This window comes from Castor canadensis, chromosome 3, assembly GCF_047511655.1.
Source record: "Castor canadensis chromosome 3, mCasCan1.hap1v2, whole genome shotgun sequence".
Lineage (NCBI taxonomy): Eukaryota > Metazoa > Chordata > Mammalia > Rodentia > Castoridae > Castor > Castor canadensis.
Window position 1 is genome coordinate 136,241,693 of NC_133388.1, and position 12,902 is coordinate 136,254,594.

The 12,902-nt window shown below is 44.6% G+C and overlaps 1 non-coding gene across 1 annotated transcript; it reads left to right on the forward strand.

Moving 5' to 3' along the window:
- The first annotated feature begins 4,936 nt into the window (after positions 1 to 4,936).
- Positions 4,937 to 5,098, forward strand: LOC141421912 (U1 spliceosomal RNA). Its single transcript, XR_012446602.1, has one exon. It is a non-coding gene; the product is annotated as a U1 spliceosomal RNA (small nuclear RNA).
- Positions 5,099 to 12,902: the final 7,804 nt, after the last annotated feature.

Genomic DNA, 12,902 nt, shown 5'->3' on the forward strand with positions numbered 1-12,902 from the left:
AATGTGGCAATATCACACTGCAAGAAGCAGACACAGATGGGCGCTGGTGATTCATGCCTGCAATCCTAGCTACTCAGGAGGCAGAGATCAGCAGGATCGAGGTTTGAAGCCAGCTGTGGGCAAATGGCTCACAAGACCCTATCTCAAAAATACCCAACACAAAAAAGGGCTGGAGGTGTGGCTCAAGGTGGAAGCCCTAAGTGCAAACCCCAGTACCGCAAAAAATAAATAAATAAAAAGTAAAGAGGCATAGACACAGGACAGCATCAATATTTAGGACCATTATTACAAGGGTTTATCTCATTATTTCTGTCAGTTGTATGTTGTTGTATAAGAAACTACTCCCAGCTGGGTGCCTGTGACTCACACCTGTAATCCTAGCTACTCAGAAGACAGAGATCAGGAGGACTGAGGTTTGAAGCCAGGCCCCAGCAAATAGTTCACAAGACCCTATCTCAAATATTCCCATGCATACAAAAAAAGGGCTGGTGGAGTGATTCAAGTGGTGGAGCACCTGCCTAACAACCACCAAGTCCCTGCATTCAAACCCCATACTGCCAAAAAAACACCCCAAAAAACTCCCAAATTTAGGAGCTTACAGTAATGTATTATTTATTTATTTATTTATTTATTTATTTTGCAGTACTGTGGCTTGAACTCAGGACCTTCACCTTAAGCCACTCCACCAGCCCTGTTTTTGTGAAGGGTTTATTGAAATAGGGTCTCGAAGAACTATTTGCCCTGGCTGGCTTCAAACCTCAATAGTCCTGATCACTGACTCCTGAGTAGCTAGGATTCCAGGCGTGAGCCACCAGCACCCAGCATGTTTTTAGATTTTTGAGGCAGAGTCTCACTATGTAGCCCACACTGACATCCAACTCACAATCCTCCTGCACTGGGATTACAGTCATTCACCACCACACCTGACTGCTGTTTTTTATTGTTAGAATGTACTCCTCCTACTTATTAAAAAAATTATGATAAAATAGTATATCATTTTATGCCAGCAGAAACCTCATAAACTTCTACTTTACCTGTCTCTCTTTCCCTTTTTTTTTTTTTTTTGTGGGACTGGGGTTTGAATTCATACTTGCAAAGCAGGTGCTCTACCACTTGAGCCATGACTCCTGTCCATTTTGGTCTGGTCATTTTGGAGATGGGTTTCGCAAACTATTTGCCTGGACTGGCTTAGAACCATAATCCTCCTGATCTTTGCCCTCCAAGTACCAAGGGTTGCAGATGGGAACCACCAGTGTCTGGTTTTTACCTTCTTGATTGTATCAGGAAACCATGTTGATTGACATATACCACCTAGATTTGTATAGTAGATTCTATGTTTACATCAATGAAATACCCTAATATCACATTTAATGAATCTCTTCATTTAGTGACTCAGGACTTCTTTAGAGAGCCAATTTGCATGATCAAAGTGCCTGTGTTCCATCAAAAATCACCTCACCCACCCATTCTGTAATGCACAGAATAACAAAAACAAAACAGAAAACCTCAAAGGGTTACAAAGATCTTCTTGTAAGTATTTTATTTTATTTTTGTGGTACTGGGACTTGAACTCAGGGCCTATACATTAAGCCACTCTGCTAGCCCTTTTTTAGTGTGTGATGGGTTTTTTTGAGATAGGGTCTAGAGACCTGTCTGCTTGGGCTGGCATCAAACCATGATCCTCCTGATCTCTGCCTCCTGAGTAGCTAGGATTACAGACATAACCCACTGGCATCCTGCTTCTTTTAAGTATTTTAGAAGCTCTAAAATGTTAGATTGTCTAAAGCAATGTTTCCCTTCCTGAAAGCTGTTTTGTTTTCATTCTAAACATTCCCTCAAGTCCTTGGTAGTAATTCACTGATTCTGAAAAGGGAAATCTTCCTAAGTAGGAGTATACTTATTTATCATTATATATAATGTTTATGAGCAGAAAAAACAAACTTAGTTTCTCCTACTATACTTTCACAGCCCAGAACCCTTCTATGACCACACAACCAGCAAGCAGACAGCAGCTGGTGTGTTCTAATTCAGTTCTCACACTAGCTACCTGGAGATAGTGTCAGCTCCCACAGGTTGAAGGTTCAGTCCCATTAGGTTGCCACACCACTCCAGGTTTTGGTTGTTTAGCCTGTTTTTCTTTTGTGTGTGTGTGTGTGGTACTGGGGTTTGAACTTAGGGCTTCATGCTTGCTAGGCAGGTGCTTTGCCACTACAGTTGTGGCTCCAGCCTTTTTTTGTGTTGCTTTTTTTTAAAGATAGGGTCTGGCAAACTATTTGCCTGGACTGGCATTGAACCGAGATCCTCCTGGGCTGCCTCCTGAGTAGTTAGGATTACAGGCGTGAGCCACTGGCATCCAGCTAGCTGTGATTCTGATGATCAGTTCTAAATTTAGGTTCTCACAACCCTCTCCTTGGGTTCCATTACTTTGTTAGGGAAGTTCACAGAACTTAGAGTAACATTTACTGGTTTATTATAAGGCTTATTTTAAAGGATTCAAATGAACAGCCAGATGAAAGGACACATAGAGAAGGTCTCAGGGTCAGGAACCTTAGGTCCTATGGAGTTGAAATGTGCCACCCTTCTTCTGGCATGTAGATGTGTTTTGGTAGTATTGGAGTTTAAACTCAGGGATTTGTGCCTGCAAAACAGGTGCTCTTCCACTTGAATCAACCTCCAGTCCATTTTTACTCTGGTTAATTGGAAATGGGGGATCTCATGGAGTATTTACCCTGGCTGGCCTTGAACCTCAGTGCTCCCTATCTCAGCCTCCCAAGTAGCTAGGATTACAGGTGGCTTCATAGTTGTGTTCTTGTTCACTTTCCTGGAAGCTCCCTGTACTTAGCACTTTGAGATTTTTATGGAGGCTTCATTAAGTAGACAGAATTGATTAAATCACTGACCACTGGTAATCAACCCAACTTTCAGCTCCTTACCCTCCATGGACCTGGGGATGGGGCTGCAAATTCCATACCTTTGAGTACATGGCTGGTTCCCCTGGAAAAGGTGAGGAAAAGACTGTTCCTCACCTTTATAGCTCTGGAGCTGTTCTGGAGATAATTAAAGAACCAAGAATAAAAGGTTAAATATTTTAACAAAAGATACTCTGATTTCTTTTTTTTCCCATGGTACTGGAATTTGAACTCAGGACCTTGTGCCTGCTAAGCATGGTTGGTATTTTCAAGATAGGGTCTCTAAAACTATTGGCTCAGGGCTGGCTTTGAACCGTGATCCTCCTCATCTCAGTCTCCTGAGTATCTTAGATTACAAAATATATGCTGTATGTTATATCATAGTCCACTACCGCACAGTGGAGTGGTTCATTTTATTTGTACAATTTGGTAGCAATTGTCCCTGGTTTTGGGTTGGAATTCCCTGATGAAAATTTTAAAACATATAAATGCTTACATCTTGCAAACCCTAGAAAGTCACATAGTGAATATGAAGTCCACCACTGCCAAATGAGAAAATCGAACTGTGTAGGGCAGAAAAACTATTTTTTAGCCCCTCTAAATTTTATATTTTAAAAAAATCAGTTCACTTGCAGGTCTTTTCCCTCTGCAGCTCTGCTCAAACCTTCTACTGAAATCTCCCTGGCTTAGACTCCTTTTCCACCAAACTCCTTAGGATTATGGTTAGCCTCACTCACTAATCTAACATTTATGCACAGTATGCATTTTTGTATACTATAACATACTGTAAACTGGTGGCTTATAGATAACAGATGTGTATCACTCACAATTCTGGATGCTGGGAAGTCCAAGATCAAGGTGAAGGCAAGATGGGCACCCAGTGCTGCCAGAGAGAGAGAGATCACTCCTCTGTATCATCTTTTCCCTTGCAGCACTTATGTCCTGCTTGTATACAATAATTGGTTTCATTTTGACATTTGCATACTTACATATAATATGCTTTGATTATATTCATCCCATAACCTGTTTTCTTATGAGGAGGTACTATGTGCCTGACTTTGTTTTAAACTTTCATACTCATCAAGTCCTTTAATCTTCCTAATAAGCTTATTGTTAGGATGAACACAGGGCAGCCACTTAGAACCAGAGTGCCTCCCCTCATTGAAGGTGGCTTCACCTTCACGGGACCCTAAAGAACTACAAATATCCACCTTTAGCCATTTATTTATTTATTTGTTTATTTATTCATTTATTTTTGCAGTGCTGGGGCTTGAACTCAGGGCCTACACCTTGAGCCACTCCACCAGCCCTTTTTGTGTTGGGTATTTTTGAGATAGAATCTTAAAACTATTTGCCTGGGCTGACTTCAAACCTCAATCCTACTGATCTCTACTTCCTGAGTAGCTAAAATTACAGGTGTGAGCCCAGTGTCTGGTGGAAACTCCCTGCCCAGCCTTGAAGAACGACCCGCCTTTAATCCATTATCTTGGGAGGGTCAGAGAGCCGACTGAGTATTTTCCCACCCAATGACCTTCCCAGAACATCTCCCACTAACCTACTGAATCCCAAACAAGTCTATAAGCAGCAGTGGGGTTCTGGCATCAGCTGGATACTCCCCTCTGCAGGGTTTCTTCTCCAGTAAAATAAACTCTGTGCTGGCACCCGAGCTCTCTCCCACCTATGTATTCGGGGCCTCCTTCAGTCTAATACTTACAGTACAGGTGTTATATTAACCTAATATACAGAAGAGAAAACTGAGGCATAGTTTACCAAAGGTCATAAAACTAGTAGATAACTTGGGAACATTACAACTTGGGCATCCTTACAGGTTATAATATAGTGCTTTAATGACTGAAAATGACTGCATTACAGACAATGTAATAAGAAATATGTAAAATTAAAATACAAAAGACTTTGATAGCCAGATGTGGTGTGAATATCTGTGATCCCAGTACTTGAGAGGCAGAGGCAGAGGGAGGCCAACCCAGGGTTACACAATGAGCACTTGTCTCAAAAAACCAAAACCAATACTTACCTGGCAGGGGAGATACCATGATCACAAAGGTGCTTTTCCCAGGGTGAGGCTTATCCATTGCACTCCAGATGTGCTGACCCCTGTGATTTCCCCAAAAGTGGGAAACTCAACTGAATAATTTGTGGTAGTGGAGGACCATGTTCATGCTCTCCCCTGTAAAAAAAACAAAACAAAACCAGCCAGGGACTGGTGGTTCTAAAGGACAGACCACAGAAGGTCAAGGAGACACTTCAGCTCCCTAGGGAATGCCTGTCTGCATCTGAAAGGCATCTCTGCCCTCAGGCAACGCAAAAAAGGCTATAAAACCCCACTCCCCACCCTGATCCATAGGATCACCAGTTTCTGGGCCCCCTGCATTCCCCAATATGCAGTCTTTCTCTTCTCTTCTCTACAAATAAAATCCTTCCGACCTCTACTGTTGGAGTCTGTCTGTGTTTTCATTCTCAGAGCAGGCTCAAGAACCCTGAGCACCTGAAATTCCTGCATGTGTCATCGTGCATCATATTTGGCGACACACGAAAGGACCAGCCATAAACTGACGTTGGTATAGGCTGTGCCAAACTGGGAAAGGCTGCCTAGGAACGTGACCGTGAGTGTCCAGCACTCCAGTGGTGTCTATTTTCCAGAAGAAACCCACCCCCACCATGGCCTAGCTATGGTGGAACTCACAGGTTGACCTTTTCTTTCTCTCTCTCTCTCTGTCTTGTTAAGGAGGGTTTCTCCCTTGGGAAACTGAGGAAAAGCTCTGAGCCCATTATAGCTATAAGGCAGGCAATCTGAGGGAACCCAGACACCAGGTGGGGGTTTATACCACACTGCCAATGTACATGGGGGGAGCCCAACTTCAGTGCACCAAAGCTTTTTTTCTCTCCTTAAACTCTAATTCTCTCTCTTTCAAGATCTGACCTGCTTAAGAGGAGGTCCGAAAACAGCCAGTGGAAAGGAAAGTCTCTCTTCAAGCTATAAAAGGTGTTCTGGCCGGGGCACTCCCCAGTGTCACCCAAAGGCTGGGGATGCAACTTCCTGACCCACCCTGAGGCTCCAAAGGCAGCTAAGTCTCGGACCCCTCCAGCCATGTCCACAGCAAACAGACAATCAGATCTCTTATGCTTCCTTCATGGTTTCTGTGGCCCGAGAGTGGAGGTCACCCCTTGCTTCCAGTGCTCCAGTACTGCCCTTGGGCAGGATTGACCTTGACAGCAGTGATACCAATAATCCCTCATGCATTGAGCCTGGAAATTCTTCCCCCCAATCCTCAGCCTCTCCTTCCTCTTTCCCAAGTAGTTCAGGGTGAGTGTCCCCCTCCCCACTTTGCTCTAAACAGCAGTGAGCTTCTTTCTTCAGGAAGTTTGGGGAAAATCCCTACAAGCACCAGAAAGTGCTAATCTCTAATTTCGGCTTAACTGTCTTTGTCAAGCATCAGGTTAATTGGTTAGACAGGTTCCGCAGCCTGCCCTCAGAGAACAGTTAAAAGGCAAAAACCTCAGGTCTTCTCCGGTTTTGCCCCTTACTGGAGCAAAAGCCTTCAGATGCTCTCTCTTTTCATAAAAAGCACATATGCCTTACAGGATATGTAGGGGGACAAAAGTCTACTTCATCAGGAGACCCCATCCATGCCTCTACAGGTGTCCTCCCTCTGGCCATGCAAACCCTCCTGATTACTTTGATATAGTTATTTTTAAATTACAAGTCTTCAGCTGGTAGAGGAGAACCAGGCCTACTGCATCACAGGCAAACAGGCAAGTCAAAATAGATAAGAGATTGGTCAAAGATCATTTCAGGGGGGTGAGTGCACCTGAAATATCTGTAAATCCTCCATGACCTTATCCACAGGTGGCAGTGAAAGGAGCAAGGGAGAGAGGGACTCCCTCTCCCACTAGAGTTTCTCCCCATCTGGGGATGCCTAGATAAAAGGAGAAACCTCTGTTAAGGTGACCAATTTTCCCTTGTTTCCCTTTGTAGATGGGGAATCAAGCCTCAAGGATCCAGGAAGGATCCCCCCCACCTGCTTATTAAAACATTGGAAAGATCTTGATCCAGAAAGTCTTCAGCAAAAGCAACTCAAGTTTTACTGCACCCAGGCTTGGCCACAGTATCCTCTGGGAGATGAGGAAAGATGGCCAGAAGGAGGGAACATTAATTATAATACCATTCTTCAATTAGATATGTCCTAATTGAACATATCTTCAACATATTTTCCCTCCATAAAAAGGAGGGAAAGTGGACCAAAGTTCCATATGTTCAACTATTCTTTTTCCTAAGAGACCACCCAGAATGGCTGAGCAAATGCAGCCTAGATACCCAGACCATGATAACCCTTTGCAAAAAGCCCCCAAACTCCCTTGAACCAAAAAGCCCATCTGATGTTCCATCAGTTCCCCCTCTTCCCCAGCTACCTCACACACCAGACATCATCCCACTGGACTCTACCCCATCCAGTTAATTCTTGGAGGGAATAGGGCTCATGTTCCTTTTAGAGTGAGTGAACTTAAAGAAATAAAAAAGGATTTAGGAAATTACACAGAAAGCCCAGATCAGTACATCCAGGCATTTAGAGAAGTTAGTCAAAACTCTGAACTGAGCTGGAAAGAATTAATGCTATTGTTATCTCAGACCCTCACTTCTCTAGAGAAACAGTGGGTACTAGATCAGGGAGTAACAGCTGGAGACAATTATCACTCAGATAAAAGCGGCCCTACAGATTTGTCTCAGATTGGTCCCTCACAGGAGGTGGAGGAGGGGGAGGGAGAAGAAAGACAAAGGCATCGGATACTTAAAAGGGAACCTCAATTCCCAAATCCAACAGAAGATCAGGCAATACCTAGGCATGACCCTAAGTGGGACCCTGAAAATGACAAGGATGAATGGAGTCATAACCATTTCATCCACTGCATTCTTGAGGGTCTAAGAAGAGCCAAGGTAAAACCTCTTAATTACTCCCAAGTCACGGCTGTACAGCAAGGACCCTTAGAAACTCCAGTAACTTTCCTACAGAGACTTAAGGATGCTTTACAAAAGCATACCAACATTATACCAGAGTCACAGGAAGAAGAAATCGCCCTAAAAGATAAATTTCTAACACAGTCAGCGCCAGATATCCATAAAAAACTTTACAAACTGATGGCTGAAGGGAGCAGAGATCTAGACCAATTGGTCTGTATATATACATGTCTGTATACTATAACAGGGACTTAGAAAAAGAAAAGAAGGACCTGGAAAAGGAAAAAAGAAAGGATAAGTGGCAGGAGACTCTGATCAAAGTGCTTAGAGAGGCTTCCCCAGGGCAAAGTCCAAACCCTAGGACATGCTTTCAATGTGGACAGGCAGGCCATTTTAGGAGGCAGTGCCCCTGGAGAAAGCTACCTCTGGGACCCTGCCCAATTTGTCAGGGAAAACACTGGAAGGCACACTGTCCCTGGTTCCCAGGGGAACTGAGGTCAGAGCCTCCCACCCAGTGATGGATCCCGGGGCCTCCCATTAGGTTTCTGTGACCACCATAAAGGCAGGTGAGCCCTAGATTTTACTCATGATTGAAAAGCACAATGTCGGCCTCCTTATCAATACTGGAGCCAGCATCTCAGCTATTCCTTTCTCTCCCGGACCCAGGTCCTCCAAGAAAATTACTGTTCGAGGCATATCAGGCCAACCTCTAGAGCGTTATTTCACTCAGACTTTAGCCTGCTCCTGGGGAGATTTCCATTTCTGTCACTCCTTTTTAATTGTCCCAGAAACTCCTACTCCTCTGCTAGGGCAAGTCCTTCTATCTAAATTGGGGGTACAGCTCCTTTTACCCACAGGAGAGTACTTTTGCTTGCCCCAGATAGAGGAACAAGTAGACCCCACAGTGTGGACAGATGGACACACTGTGGGATGGGCACAAACAGCTGTCACAGTCCTAATTCATCTCAAGGACCCCTCCTGGTTTCCCTATCAAAAACAATATCCTTTAAAGCCAGAAGTTAAGGAGGTGCTAATTCCCATAATCAAAGACTTAAAGAGAAAGGGACTGCTAATAGAATGCTCCAGCCCATATACTACTCCTATTCTCAGTGTCAGGAAGGGACCTAACAAATGGAGGCTAGTCCAGGATCTCCGCCTGATCAAGGAAGCAGTAGTGCCTCTCCACCCTGTAGTTCCAAATCCCTATACGCTTCTAGCCCAAATACCTCCGGGTACTACTTACTACTCTGTCCTGGATTTAAAAGATGCCTTCTTTTGCATTCCCTTACACCCTAGAAGTCAACCTATCTTTTCCTTTGAGGACCCCACAAGAAAGTCTGGACAGGTCACTTGGACTGCTCTCCCCCAGGGATTCAGAGACAGCCCCCACCTCTTTGGGTTAGCTGTAACCCAATATCTGGCAGAATGGCAATATCCAAAAGCTACTCTGCTACAATATGTAAATGGCCTCCTGCTCTGTGGACAAAGTGAGCCTGTCATTTCACGAGCCAATGAGTCCTTACTAAACTTCTCAGCAGATAGAGGTTATAAAATCTCTAAAGAAAAACCCCAATTGTGTCAGTCTAGGGTTACATATTTAGGTCTTGTCCTGGAGAAAGAAATGAGGGATCTAGGAGAAGACAGAATCCGTCCAATCCTGATGTTTCCTCTACCTAAAACTCTAAAGCAATTGAGGGCCTTTTGGGGGGTCATAGGATACTGTAGAATTTAGATCCTGGGATATACAGACCTCACCAGGCCCTTATATCAAATCCTTAAGGAAGCACAGAAGGATACCCAGCCCTTCATTGAGTGGGATGACAAGTCAGAAAATGCATTCCACCAGTTTAAAAAGACTCTTATGACAGCACCCACCCTGGGTCTCCCAGCACAAGACAAGTTTCAATTATATGTCAATGAAAAAGGAGGACTGGCCTTGGGCGTGGTGACTCAGCTCAGCCAGTGGGCTACTTAAGCAAAGAGATCAGGTAGCCAAGAGATGGCAAGGATGCTTTAGAGCAATGGCTACAGTAAGCCTTCTAGTGCCTGAAGCTCAAAAACTTATCCTAAACTACCCCCTAACATTTATACCTCATACAACCTAGGGGGGATTCTAAACTCAAAAGGAGAACTTTGGCTATCTGACAGCCATCTACTTAAACATCAGGCCCAGCTTCTGGGAGGGACAAAAATAACTTTAAGAACCTGTCAGAGCCTAAATCCTACATCCCTTCTACAAGAGGCAGAGGGAAATCCTGAATACTCATGTGAGGAGGTACTTATGGAAAACTATGTTGCTCAACATGACTTAACTGATCGGCCCTTAACAAACCCAGATCTAGAATTATACACTGATGGCAGTTCCTTTTTTAAAAATGGTGTCAGACATGCAGAGTTTACAGTTGTAACAGAATTTGGCATCCTCAAATGAAGTCATCTTCCTCCTAATACAAGTGCCCAATTGGCAGAATTAGTGACCCTAATAGAAGCCCTAAGACTGTCAAAAGAACAGAGAGTAAACATCTATACAGATTCCAAGTGTGCCTTCCTGATCCTACATGCTCATGCAGCCATCTGGAAGGAAAGGGGAATACTAACTACGACAGGAACAGCTTCCCATAGGGATAAAAGAAAGGTTACTTTAATAGTTTTAGGGATAACAGCATTAGTGACAGCCCTCGCTGAAATCAGCTGTGGGGTGATTGCCAATCATATAACTGCAAAAAACCTAACCAAAGTAGAAGAGGACACCTCAGACCAGGTAGGCCTTGCCATTAAGGACATGCAAAGGTCTTTGTCATCCCTTGACTATTTAGTCATGGACCACTGCCTAGCCCTACATTTTCTTTTGGCCAAACAAGGAGGGGGTATGTGCCATTGCCAACACTTCCTGTTGCACATATATAAACACTTCAGGCATTGTAGATTACATTCTCCAGCAGGCTAAGTGGCTCTGGGAGCAATCTCTTGAAACTCAGTTTTCTACCCAGGTATGGGACCAAATAAAATCCTGGCTTCCCTCCAGGACTTGGTTCCTACCCTTTCTGGAGCCTATAGTTGCCATTATTCTCTTGCTTGTGTTTGGGCCTTGCATTTTAAACTTACTTGTCAAGTTTGTTTCTTCTCACCTAGAATCCATCAAATTACAAATGCCTCTGATGGAGATGAAAAGGACCTACTATCAAGGTCCCCTGGAAAACTCATCTCATGGTCAGCCCTGACGCTGCGGGCCTCTTCATCGCCCCCTGTCAGCAGGAAGCAGTTACTGAATAGACTTTGGTCCCTATTCCTAACAGCAGTTAGGGCAGTCACTGAGACTGAGGGGCCTTGAAGGACAGACCACAGGAGGTCAAGGAGACACTTCAGCTCCCTAGGGAATGCCCGTCTGCATCTGAAAGGCATCTCCGCCCTCAGGCAATGCAAAAAAGGCTATAACTTCCCCCCTCCATCCACGGGATCACTAGTTTCGGGGTCCCCTTGCATTCCCCAATATGCAGTCTTTCTCTTCTCTTCTCTACAAATAAAACCTTTCCGACCTCTGCTGTTGGAGTCTGCTTGTGCTTTCATTCTCAGAGCAGGCTCAAGAACCCTGAGCACCTGAAATTCCTGCGCGTGTCATCCGTGCATCAGTTCACACCTGTAATCCTAGCTACTCAGGAGGCAAGGATCAGGAGGATCACAGTTCGAAGCCAGCCCAGGCAAATAGCTCATGAGACCCTATCTCAAAAAACCCATCACAAAACTAAGACTGGTGGGGTGGCTCAAGGTGAAGGCCCTGAGTTCAAACCCCAGTACCTCCCCCCCAAAAAAAACTAAACCCAAATAAAACAACAAAGGCTTTGATAGTGTTGAAAGTGTTATAAACAAAAGGATGTTAAAATAAATGTACTGAAAAGTGTATAAATCATGCTCACTCACATTGAGAAACAGAAAATAACCAGCCCACCCGCCCCCCCACACCCAGAATCTCCTCTGGTCCTGTAAATTACAAAATCAAAAATAAGCACTCAAGGGCTCTCATTGTAGCTCAGAGGTGGAGTGCTGCCTAGCATGAGTGAGGCCTGTTTTCGATTCCCAACACTGAGAAAATCAGTAATAGTAATAACAGCATCCACTTAAACTGTTGTGTAGGACGTATTCTGTGGTCTTAGAGCCTGACTGAAATACACTTCAATAGTGATGCTGTCTTTCTAGAGTGGCCATCCTCAGACAAGAAGCCTGAGCATCAGAGGGAGCTTATTAGACGTGCAAATTCAAGGACCCCTGGCCAGAACTACAGAGTGGAAACTCTGGAAGTAGAGCCTGGCATGGGTGCTCCAACAAGCCCCAGGGCTGATTTTGACACGCGGTTAAGGTTGTAAAGCACAGATATCAGTCCTTTGGAATATTTTTGGTTTTTAGTAACTGTGTTATTTGAATGCCCGGATCTAAAAGTGTTAGTGTGTGTGTTTTCACACAGGGTCTCGCTTTGTAGGGAGGCTGGCCTAGAACCTGTGATCCTCCAGCCTCAGCCTCTTAAGTGCTGGGATTACATGCTTTGCACCACCACGCCCACATTACAGTAATGTTGACAAGGTCTAATTAACCTCTCTTTTCTGATGCACGCTACAGGCAAAAAGTATTTCCATTTTAATTAACCTTGTGGTTTCCAGCCAAGGTTGCATTTTAATGAAATTTTGGGGGGTGGAGGGCAGCTCTGGGGTTTGAACTCAGGGCTTCACGCTTGCTAGGCAGGCGCCAAGGTTGCATTTTTGTTTTTTTTTTTTAAAGGAAAATAAAGCAATCCCCTACTTTCCCTCCAGCCTCCCTGTGCAGTGTAGCTGACTGAAGTTGTTCATTTCACCCGCAAAGCCCTGACACACACTGGCGGGAAATTCAACGCCCAGAGGTCGAGGCACGTCCAGGCCAATCAGAAGCCAAGCTCGAACCGCTAGCCCATCCTGGCGATGTGATTGGTTGACTTCCCGTGGGGACGGTGCCTCAGCGCGGCTGCGCCCTGCGCGAGCCAATCACGGCTA